The sequence below is a fragment of the Castor canadensis genome, chromosome 15 (assembly GCF_047511655.1).
Source record: "Castor canadensis chromosome 15, mCasCan1.hap1v2, whole genome shotgun sequence".
NCBI classification, from domain to species: Eukaryota; Metazoa; Chordata; class Mammalia; order Rodentia; family Castoridae; genus Castor; species Castor canadensis.
This window is the reverse complement of record NC_133400.1, coordinates 36247361-36259131: the sequence shown is the minus strand read 5'-3', so window position 1 is coordinate 36259131 and position 11771 is coordinate 36247361. Positions and strand designations below refer to the sequence as shown.

The following is an 11771-nucleotide window of genomic DNA, read 5'->3' as shown; positions in this document are numbered from 1 at the left end:
ATCTGATTGAGTTAACTCCACTGCCTGGGACATTTACAATACTGACTGGGTTCCCATGTAAGATCTATAAAAAGGGAGTTTAGAAACCCCATCATTCCCAGCCTTGCCATCAGTACCTCTCTCTGAGGTGCTTGGCTTTTATGCAAGCACTCGCCAGAGGCCACAGGCTTCTGCTCTCAAGAAAGGTAGAGAACCAAAGGTATCTTAGGTACTTATTTTCGGCTTTCCTCAACAAATTTGTAGGCTGTGCCTGTGTTCCTACTTCTGTTCTCAACCTAATATTTTGCTTATTATGGCCGTTTGTCTTCCCCTGGGACCATTAGCACATCCAAAGAGTGTTTCTTGAGGTTAAGAAAGTAAAAAAACACGTGTTCTCAGCCGCAAGCATCATATACTACTAATGTGTTGGTCCCCAAATCCCAAAAGTCGCTCGAGAACTGTTATGTAGGTCTATGCAGCTATTGGTGGTGTGTTCTCATTCATTTCAACAGATATTTAAGAGGAATTCTAAAATGTTCTTTCATACACTGTGCCAGCACACAGAGCTTGCCAAATAAGAACATTCATTCATTCAACAAATGCTTGGACTGGGGTGTGGCTTAAGCAGTAGACTTGGGAAGGCCCTGAGTTCAATTCCCAGATCCCCATCACCGTGCTAGATTCTGAGAATACAGAGTCACCGGCCCTGAATTTATACAGGGTATGTGGTGTGAAGACATAAGCATTAACCAGTGTCAGAAACAAATGTATCTAATAGGATGCAAATTGATAGCCAATATCAACCAGTGAAATCATTAAAAAGACATTTAAACTCTGAATTGATAAAAATCATTCCACCAAAAAAAGAAACAAATGTCTCACTAAAATTGCAAAATAAAAACACCAGGTACCAATGTGTGTAGCAGACCAGGTCAGGTGTGTAACTGGGTAGAGAATGGAGGGATTGGGAAGAATTAGGTGTGGGGTGGGGGGGGAAGCGGGAGAGTTAGTGAAAAGTGGAGAACAGCATTTCATAGGAAAGTAGGAAAGCCTGGTTTGGTAAGAACCTCCCAGTTCCAGGAACTGGGGGAAAAAAAAAATCCGTGGGTTTATATTTTTCTTAGGGAGAGGGTGTGAGGCCCTGAGCACAGTAGTGCTAGCTAAGAAGCAGTGGGGCTCAGAGGGGACTGGATTTTGTGAACCAAATTACCCAAGCTTCCTAATGGACAGTATTTCTCAGGCTGGTAAGCCAAGACAGTATTTCCTGAGGCCACAAAGTTTGAGATGGGTCTTGACTAGGGGGTGGGAGTTTCCCAAATGAAGAGGGAAAGGCTTTCCAAGCAGAAGTAACATATATGTGAGAAGAGAAATTAAGGATCCAGAATTTAGACAGAAAGTGATAGGCTACTGTTCCTGGAGGGGGCTGCTGTGTGCTTCATGCAGGGTAGGGTTTCTGGAGTCACATGGAGCACAGGTGCCTAATGGGTGAACTAAGTATGTAAATGGATGCCTTGAGGAAACCAAAAATGATTCATTTTAGATCGGCAGCTTGATGCTTGTCAATTTCATTAACAGCATAACTAGACATTACTATATGGGACTTTTTTTTTTTTTGGTACTGAGGTTTGAACTCAGGGCCTACACCTTGAGCCATTCCACCAGACTTTTCTGTGATGGATTTTTTTCAAGACAGGGTCTCCCAAACTATTTCCCTGGGCTGGCTTTGAACCGAAATCCTCTGATCTCTGCCTCCTGAGTAGCTATCATTACAGCTGTGAGCCACCAGCACCCAGCTGGTAAGAGGATGTTGGTTCCAGGCCTGGATGGGAAGAAATAAAAAAAAGGTGGGGGGTCCCTATCTAAAAGTAACTAAAGCAAAAAAGGACTGAGGGCTTGGTTCAAGTGGTAGAGCACCTGTTTAGCAAGCTTGAGACCTGAGTCCAAACCTCAGTCCTACCAAAAAAAAACAAGGCTCTTCCTTCACATAACAAAAAGCAAGCCAGGTACCAGTGGCTTTTGCACCTCACACCCCCATCCCTTCTTCTACCCAATAGCCTTTTGTCCATCTGGAAATACAGAATCTCTGGCCCCTGCTGACACATACCTACACCAGTGGATTATTCAATGCTTCTGGGTGCCAGGACGAATGGTCTGAAGCCTCCTGGCTGATCTCACAGTGTGGGAGCTTTTCTGTCAGCCTCTCTCAACCCACTCTCCTCTAGAAGAACAGAAATTGCTTCTCCTTCCTGCTCCTGCTTCCTTTTTATATGAAGTTAATCTCATCAGATTAACTTCATCTCAGGGAATTTTAACAAGATTTAGGAGGGACTTAATCTGATTGGGTTAATTCTGGCTGATGATGGGACAGGAACTCATTGTCACAAATTCAGGAGGCAGAGATCAGGAACAACCCCGGGGAAATAGTTTTCAAGACCTTTTCTCAAAAAAACCCATCACACACACACAAAAGGGCTGGTGGTGTAGGTCTTGAATTCAAAGCCTAGCACCACAAAAAATAGTAATAATGTAGCTTCCATATGAAGGAAAATAGCCCGACTGTAGGGAACGTCAGGAAGGCAAGTGTGTTTCCATGACAGTTTCTAACCTATAGAAAAACATTATTGTTTATTTTAATATAATTTGTGGTATAGGGATGAATTTAGGGCTTCATGCGTGCTGTCACTGAAGTGCATCTTCAGAAGCCCAGAACCAGAAGAGTGGTATGTAAATGATAAATGATGCTCCAATGATGGGATTTCAGGATAAGTGACAAATATTTTCAGATCATGTGGGGAAAATGTTTCAGGTCAGGGAGGCATCCCGGTCCCCTCAGATCTAGGCAAATGGCAATTCCATCTATTCCCAATGGTTCATGCTAAATGCTCTAGTGACAAGAAATGACTTTTCTTTTCCCTTAGGAGTGCAGCAGGCCCTGCAGGCTGCAATACAGCTCAGATACCAATTCGCAGGCATTTCTCAAAATCAACTCTTCCTTCTATGATCCTGGCAGTGGTTTATTAAGCAATGTTGGGACGAGTGCAATAAATAGAAAGTGCTTTGCATTGGTCAATTATTTTTAACAACTGAACCATGTTTCCAAAGTTAATATCATTGTCTTTCACATAAGCATTCCCTAGAAAAACATACCTGTACACACCTCCCTTCTCCTGAATTCTCTCTCTCTCTCTCTCTCTCTCTCTCTCTCTCTCTCTCTCTCTCTTTCTCTCCCCCTCTCTCAGTGGTTCTAGGGTTTGAACTCAGGACATGATGCTTCCTAATTAGGTGCTCTACCACTTGAGCCACTCTAACAGCCCCTGCATTCTTTTATACAACCGTGTTTATACTCTTCCATAAATTAAGAACTTTGGATACACTTTGCTAACCAGGTTTGGGGGCACTCAAGAGAACTTATTTTGTTTCTGAGATAGGGTCTTGCCCAGGCTGGCCTCAAACTCATGATCCTCCTGCCTTGGCAGATATGCTAGGATTATAGGTGTGCACCACCACACCCAACTACAGTACTGAAATAAACATGAATTCAGTTATATAAAATTCTACACTCCATATTATCCCAAACAAACAACAATACAATGCTAAAGCACAGATCCTGCCTTTTTAAGTCCCCATCTGTCCCCATCTTAGTGCTGCTCTAATTAGGAGCTTTTTGTGTGAGTCTCTGCAATCCCTGAATTTTTGGAAAGCCATTGCTCAAATTTCTACTCCATCAAGCCTCTGCTGGTTTGCTGGCTCACTTGAACAGTTGTTACTTCGGTTCCAAACACTGGCTGGCTGTCCTATGTAGAGTCAAGGAGAGTTGTCCTACAACACTGTCAAAGGTGCCTGAACCACCCCAGACTTCACCAAGGATCTCCAAGTGTCTTAATGTCAGCACAGCTGTTAGCAACAGACCGGTTCACAAGACCAAATGCATGTACTCAATCTCTATGTGTTTCCAGGCAGTCATAGATGTCCTTGCGCAGGAAGCTTCTATCTCCTTTTATGTAAAACCGTGAATACCCATTTATCATGCATTTTAGGTGGACAGAACTAAAGACACATTAGCATTCCCTTCACAGCCCAGCTCTGCTGCTAGTCGCACACAGAGCCTTTCTTGGCCTGAAACTGGGAAGCGCTCCTCCTTCCCAGATTCCTATCAGCTTTGCAAAGGAAGGCAGGTCCCCAACATGTCAGACATGCCTGAAGCAGGGCAGAAACAATGTTTTCTTTATCAGACACGACTGTTGCCAGTCATTCACTGTCTGAGGTTGGTGAATGGATTAAACTGCATCCAAAACAAATTCTTTCAAACTAGGTGAAGTTACAGATTCAACATGAGACTCCAAGAATGAAATTACAATGAGCTGCAGAGACATTCCCCAAAGCCCAAAAGATCAGGAAATGTATCAGCCTGTAAACTGTAGCTTTCCTTCAATTTCTTCGTGCGTCGTCATGGGAAAGATTATATGCTGGGCACCACGTTTTGCAAAAATTAGAAAACCAGTTAGGTCTTTATGATTTTCTCATTTAGATGCAGGTCGTGGGTGGTATTGACAACAATTCTTTTCCAAATATCAGTGTTTTGTTGTTGTTTAAGACACGGGCTCTTTACATAGCCCAGCTCATAATCCTCCTGCCTCAACCTCCCCAGTGCTGGGGCAAATGTCAGTCTGAGTGGACTAGAGTTCAATTAGGATCTGCCCAATATATCTGACACAAGCTTGCCCTTCAATACAACACATTTGCATGGATACAGATGTTTTCTTCATGGTCATCAGAATTGAGCTTCCCCTATATGCCTTCCATGTCCACTATACACCTAGGAAGCAAGGGACATGTCACATTCACCATTGTATTTGCACCTAAACCCAGTATGCAAGCCTGGCATAGACAGAGCCCTAAACCTTTTTGTTGAACAAATGAAGGAATATTAGACAAGAATGGAGACCTTCAAAACTCCAGCTGTTTATGGGCTGTTTACAGTGTCCTGTACGTACATCTTTTTCACTCATCACTAACATTATTCACCCTTCGAGAACTAGCTTCTTTGAACTCAATATATGCTTAAATTCACAGGTGACTTAATTTACAACTAACAGATGTATAAAATGAGCGTTGTCATCCACATGCTCAGATGAGAAAGTGAAACTCACAGAGGGTAAGTAAATTTCCCAAGTAACTTTTGCATATGAGTAAGTGGCAGAGTGAAAGTTGGCACCTGGCTGTGTCTGGCTCCAAAGCCTTTACTCTTTGCCCAAACACCTGTGTCTTTTAACTAACGTGCATGCGTTACCGAGGGTTACACGTGGATTCTTCAAGTCATTCTGAGGATTTTTTGGGGTTTTTTTGCAGTTCTTGAAGGTTTATTTAAGCACAAATAAAACGTGCACGTAGGCCCTCTATTCATTTTGTCCAGTGCGCAGCCTAGCATTGGGATTGGTGACTGACGGCCAGCTGGGCTGCCCTTTCCACGATGGCTTTGATGGCTTTGTGGTTCTTAGAGAAAACATCTTGAGCAATCTCAGCACAGTAAGATTTGTTACACATCAGGAGCACTTCCAGCCCCTTGACGCTGTGGACCAGGAACTTCCGGAAGCCACTGGGCAGCCTGTGCTTTGTCTTCTTGTTGCTCCCGTAACTGATGTTGGGCATCAGGATCTGCCCTTGAATTGTCTCGCACTTGGTTGTCAATACCCCTGGGTTTCCGCCAGTTACGCTTAATTTTGACATCGGTCTCACTGGTGCTGGATGAGCTTCCTGGTCCTCTTTTAGACGACTGTGGGCTTCACCAGAGGTCATGATGCTGAGTAGGAGATGGCAGCCACCACGGTAGGCAGCACCGAGGAATTTTTAAATTCCAGGTTTTCCTTTTATTAACATTAGAAGAATGGATAAAATCTCCTTACAACTCCCTATTATAAAAAGTAAGGTATAGCTGGGCACCCATGGCTCACACCTGTAATCCTAGCTGCTCAGGAGGCAGAGATCAGGAGGTTAGAGGTTTGAAGCCAGCTGGGGCAAATAGTTTGTGAGACCCTATCTTGAAAAAAACCCATTACAAAAAAGGGCTGGCAGAGTGACTCAAGGTGTAGGCCCTGAGTTCAAACCCCAGTAGTGCAAAAATAAATAAATAAATAATAATAAATAAATCAATCAAAAGTGGGGTGTAAGGTAGTTCAAGTGGCAAGAGCACCTGCCTAAAAAGAGCTGGGAACTGATAGCTCACACTTGCAATCCTTGCTACTTGGGAGGCTGAGATTGGAAGGATTGTAGTTCAAGGCCAGCCCAGGCAAACAGTTCTCAAGACTCCATCTCAACAAATAATTGGCGTGGTGGCACACACTTGTCATCCTGACTATAGCAGGAATTGTAAAATAGGAGAGTCACAGTCCAGGCTGGCCTGGACAAACAGCAAGACCTTATATCCAAAATAACCAAAGTGGAAAGGGCTGGAGGTATGGTACAATGCCTACTTCACAATCGCCAGTGTCACCAAAAACAGTAAGGTTTTTCACATTTAGGTTACCATGGTGAACACAAACCATGCTAATTCCTAAAGGTTAACAGGGTCGTTTGTGCTGAAGGCTGTGAGTAGGGTGCCTAAATGCAGAGTGGGGGAAAGGGAACAATTTTCATTTGTTTTTTGTTTGTTTGTTTGTTTGTGGTACTGGGACTTGAACTCAGAGCCTACACCTTGAGCCACTCCACCAGCCCTTTTTTGTGAAGGGTTTTTTCTTGATAGGATCTTAAGAACTGTTTGCCTGGGCTGGCTTCCAATCTCGATTCTCCTTATCTCTGTCTGCTGAGTAGCTAGGATTACAGGCATGAGCCACTGGCTCCTGGCCTTGAATTCTTTTTAACCACATATAACTGACTCTCCATATTCACAATTTCCACATCGTGGATTCTGCAGACACAGATTCTTTTCTTGTAAATATCTGCTAAGCAATACTGTACTGTGTAACTATTTACATAGAGCTGATGTTGTAGTAAGTAGTTGGAATAATCTAGAGATGAGTTAAAGTACACAGGAGGATAGCTCAGTGGTATAGTGCCACAAAATAAATACATAAATAAATAAACACATGGGAATTGAGCATCTGCATATTTTGGTATATGCAGTATATATATATTTTGGTATATCCCGCAGATACCTGGGATACAGGGAAGACCATACTTTGTGTTAGTTATAGGGGGAGGTGTTTTGCTATTTTGGTTTCTACTGTTTATTTCTGACAAATATTACACATTCACCATTTTCTCCAACAGAAAGTCTTTGAGACAGTGCCATCAGCCTCCATCAAAATGGAGATATCTGACTCACCCATCCCGAGGATGGCTGCCAGACAGCCTATGTTTGTTTTTTGCTTTTTGGTTTTTGGCAGTAGTAGGGTTTGAACTCAGGGCCACATGCTTGCTAGGCAAGCGCTCTACCACTTGAGCCACTCCACCAGCCCAAGCTTATGTTTTAAATTGGACCTTAGACCTGCCTATGCCTGGTCAACCTTGGCCACATGCCTGTTGCTGGAGGTGTGTCTTTGGCACCAATACTGCAATTGCTCACAGAGCATTTCCAAGCACAGGCCCATGAACTCCATGGTGTCCTAGTGCAAGCACAGAGAAGCTGCGCAGTGTTACTCTAATAATTAAAAATAATAAGGACAATAAAATGTCTTCAAGGACAAAGTGTGTGTGATCTTCGAATAAGAATACAGGTTAAAAGAGATGACCACAAAAAAAAAAAAAAAAGTAAAAGTGAAAGAAGGCATTTAAAAAAAAAAAAAAAAAAGAATACAGGTTCAGAGGCAGTTCAGCCCAGGCTCCAGTACTTCATTAGTGACCCTAGGCAAGTAATTTAACATTTCCTGCTTCACTTTCCTCATTTATAATCTAAGCTGGCTATGGATATTAAATGAGTTAATGCCTGTAAGGGGCGGGGGTGGGGGTGGGGGAGGATATGGAGATCATGATAGCATGATAGCTAGGATAATTGTCCCCAAAAGTCTACAATCCAATCCCCAGAACTTGTGACCATGTTGTCTGACATGTTATTTTGACATGGCAGAAGGGACTTGGCAGATGTAACTAGGTGAAGGAATACATATACAGGGTCTTACTCTGTAGCCCCTGCTGGCCTCAAACTATTCTCCTGCCTTTGCCTCCTACGAGCTTGGGATTACAGGTGTGCACCACCACACCAGGCTGAGTGAAGGATCTTAAAATTGGGAGACCATCTTGGACTATTTGGTGGGACCCATGTAATGAAGAGGGTCTTTAAAAGAGAAAGAGGGGGTGGCAGGGTGTGGCTTAAGTGGTAGAGCACCTGCCTAGCAAGTGTGAAGCCCTGAGTTCAAACCTTAGTACCACCAAAAAGAAAATGAAGAAAGAGGGAAGGGGAATCAGAAGGAAATGTGACAGCAGATGTCAGAAAGATCCAGAAATGGCCATGACTGAAGGAATGCGGAACCAGAAGGAACCAGGCCTGTGGCCACCATGACTTTAGCCCGGATGAATGACCTCTGGAACTGTAAGGCGGTACATTCATGTTGTTGGAGTTTTTTGTTTGTTTTGTTGGGACAGGAGTTTGAACTCTGGGCTTTGCACTTGCAAACCAGGTGCTCTACCACTTGAGCCAGACCTCTAGTCCATTTTTCTCTGGTTATTTTGGAGATGGGGGGGTCTTGTGAACTTTTTGCCTGGGCTGGCCTCGAACCACGATCCTCCTGAGCTCAGCCTCCCAAGTAGCTAGGATTATAAGCGTGGGTCACCAGTCTCCAGTTTACCTTTGCAGACATTTGTTAAAGCAGCAATAGGAAACTAATATGGACAGATGTAGATAGTGCTCTTTCAAATATCACAGAACATCTGGAATCAAAGTAAAATGTCCCTGGGCAAATCTGTCAGCAAAGTGAAAGCAGAAGGCGGTCCACCTCGTTTAGTTTCAGTAAGACAGGAGGAGGCCCTCACGAGCTTGGTCCTTTGATTCTGTGACAGGAATGCAAGCGCCTGTCTGCTCATATTTTAGTGAGCTTGTCCCTACATATTTAAGCCACCGATTGTTAGTGACTGTACTTTTGGTAGCCAGCAAGAAACACTTCTTCCGGGACATTTCTTAATCAAGAGAAGCACTGATTAATCCAACTGACTTTCCTGTAACATGTCTCATTTCTTTTTTTTTCCTTAATAAAAATGTAGCTCTCAACAATGTCTCCAATAGTGCTGTGACTTATGGCATGACAACTTGAACGAGCCAAGAGTACTATTTTTTTCCCTATTACACAGAACGGTAATTCTTAACAGCCTAAATTTTCAAAGCACTTCTCAAGCATTTAGTTAATCCTCTCCAGTGCCAGAGAGAAGGAAACTGATATTCATAGTGTCTCATCCTGACATCCTTTAATTTGGCAAGACTTCCGCTGGCTTTCAAAAACAGTGTCTGTCCCAGGAAGGTTATTTGGGCCACTGTTGCTTAATCCGTGTCCTTACCTAATGAAACCTGGTAATCAGAGCTGTTTAAATAGCCATCTCACTAGAGCTTAGATGGGGCAGGGGGAGTGGCTTTGAGCTGGGAAGAGAAATGGCAGTGATTCCCTCAAAGAAGTGACAAAGCTCATCTGTGCAGAACCTGTGAGATGGGGCTCGTGATTAAGGCCCATTGCCAATTGCATCAGCCCTGATTCACTTAGTGGAACTGGGGCGCGATGCGTATCATGAGGCTCTTCTCAGAGCTCTGTTCTCCTGAGGCCCACGGGAGGCACAGTTGGATACCACTGTGTTCTTGCTTAGTCTGTCCTGTGCGTGGGAAGGCCAGCAAGCCCTACTTTTCTCTCTATTCAGACCTGCTTCCTGCGGAAGACCAGCCAGCTCCCTTGAAGGCAATGAATCTCCTCCAGCTGTGTCTCCCTGGTGTGCTCCTCCTCTTTCAGCCTCCCCCCCACCATCCAGACTCCTCCACTCCTACTTCCCATTCCAGATGCTAGTTACATGGAGGCCAGAATGACATCAAATCTTCAATTCCAAGAAACACAACTTAAATGCTTTCTGAGTGCTTGCTGTGTGCCAGGCACTGTGGCATCCTAACTGAGGTAAGGACCCGAAACCTCAAGAAGCTTCATTTTGAGTAAGATAAATAATGCAAATATAGTCGTGTAGTTATCAGCAATCTATTCAGGGCTCAGGAGAAGGGATAAGAGGGAACATACTATTTGTGGGGGGGTAGGAAGGAACCACTTCAGGGCTCTTTTGTCTTTGTCTTACATGGTGCCGGGGATTATGCATGCTAGGCAAGTGTTCTATCCCTGAGCTACACACCCTGCCCCATTGTAGGGTTATTTATTTATTTTTGTAGTACTGGGACTTGAACTCAGGGTCTCACTTGTTAGGCAGGTGCTCTACTACTTGAGCAACTCCACCAGTCATTTTTTGTGATGGGTTTTTTTCAAGATAGGGTCTCATGAACTATTTGCCTGGGCTGACTTCAAACCACAGTCCTTTTGATCTCTGCCTCCTGAGTAGCTAGGATGATAGGTGTGAGACACCTGTGCCCTGCTTGGAGGGTTTTTAATAAAGGTGAATTCAATGTGGCCCTTACAGGACATCTTTTTCTTTTCCTTTTTTTTTGGTGGTGGTACTGGGAATTGAATTTGTTTTCACTATGTAGCACAGGTTGGCCTCCAACTCATAATCCTCCTATTTCTGCCTCCAAATGTTGGTTTTAGAGATGTGTACTACCTTCCTTCCTTCCTTCCTTCTTCCTCTTCCCTCCCTTCCTTCATTTCTGCCTTTTTCTTTTCTTTTTTTTTGTTTTTTTTGTGGTACTAGGGTTTGAACTCAGGGCCTAATGTTTGGTAGGCCATCATTCTACCACTACCACTTGAGTCAACGCCCCCATCCCAAAGGATGTCTAGATCAAGCCACTGGGGAATGTGTATTCTATGTTTGGGAAATCAGAAGCTGAGTCAGGTCAGGTCCTAGAGGAGATACAACCCACCAGCTAGATTGAGCCAGTCTGTAGACTTTCATGGGCAATAAACACTTATTGCTCTGTTGCCTCTACTTGGGTCATTTTTGCACCACTGTCAGAATATCCTGAAGACCCACAAGTCATCTGCACTCTTCCTTATTTCACAAGATTCTTAATGTCACTTCATTGTTTCATGTTCAAATTAAAAGAATACTCTAGACTGGATGTTGTGGCACACACCTATAATCCCAGCATTAGGGAGGCAGAAGTGGGAGGACCTAGAATTCAAGGCCAGCTGGACTACACAATTGAGGCTCAGTCTCAAAAACATTAAGGCCAGGCGCTGGTGGCTCATGCCTATAATCCTAGCTACTCAGGAGGCAGAGATGGGAGGATTGAGGTTCAAAGCCAGTCCAGGAAAATAGTTTGTGAGACCCTATCTCAAAAAACCCTTCACAAAAAGGGGCTGATGGAGTGGCTCAAGTGGTAGAGCACCTGCCTAAGTCAAGCATGAGACCCTGAGTTCAAACACCAGTACTGCCAAGAAAACCCCATAAATAAATACTCTTGTAGCAAGGGTCAGCAACTGGCCCCACAAGCCAAATTCTGCTGTCATCTGTTTTTGTACCCACCAGCCAAGAAAAGTAGTTTTTACATTTTTAATTGGTTAGGGAAGAAAATCAAAAGAAAAGTATTTTATGACACATGAAAATTATATAAAAGTAAAAATTTCATTAATACACTTTTATTGGGACACAGCCAAACCCATTTATTTACATTTGGTTATTGCTGGAGTTGGCTATTTATCTCTAGACCATACAGCCTGCCTTAG

General features: G+C 43.6%; 1 pseudogene; it reads right to left on the bottom strand.

The window, feature by feature from the left end:
• Positions 1-5375: 5375 nt before the first annotated feature.
• LOC109697814 (large ribosomal subunit protein eL32-like) lies at positions 5376-5771 on the bottom strand (annotated as a pseudogene).
• Positions 5772-11771: the final 6000 nt, after the last annotated feature.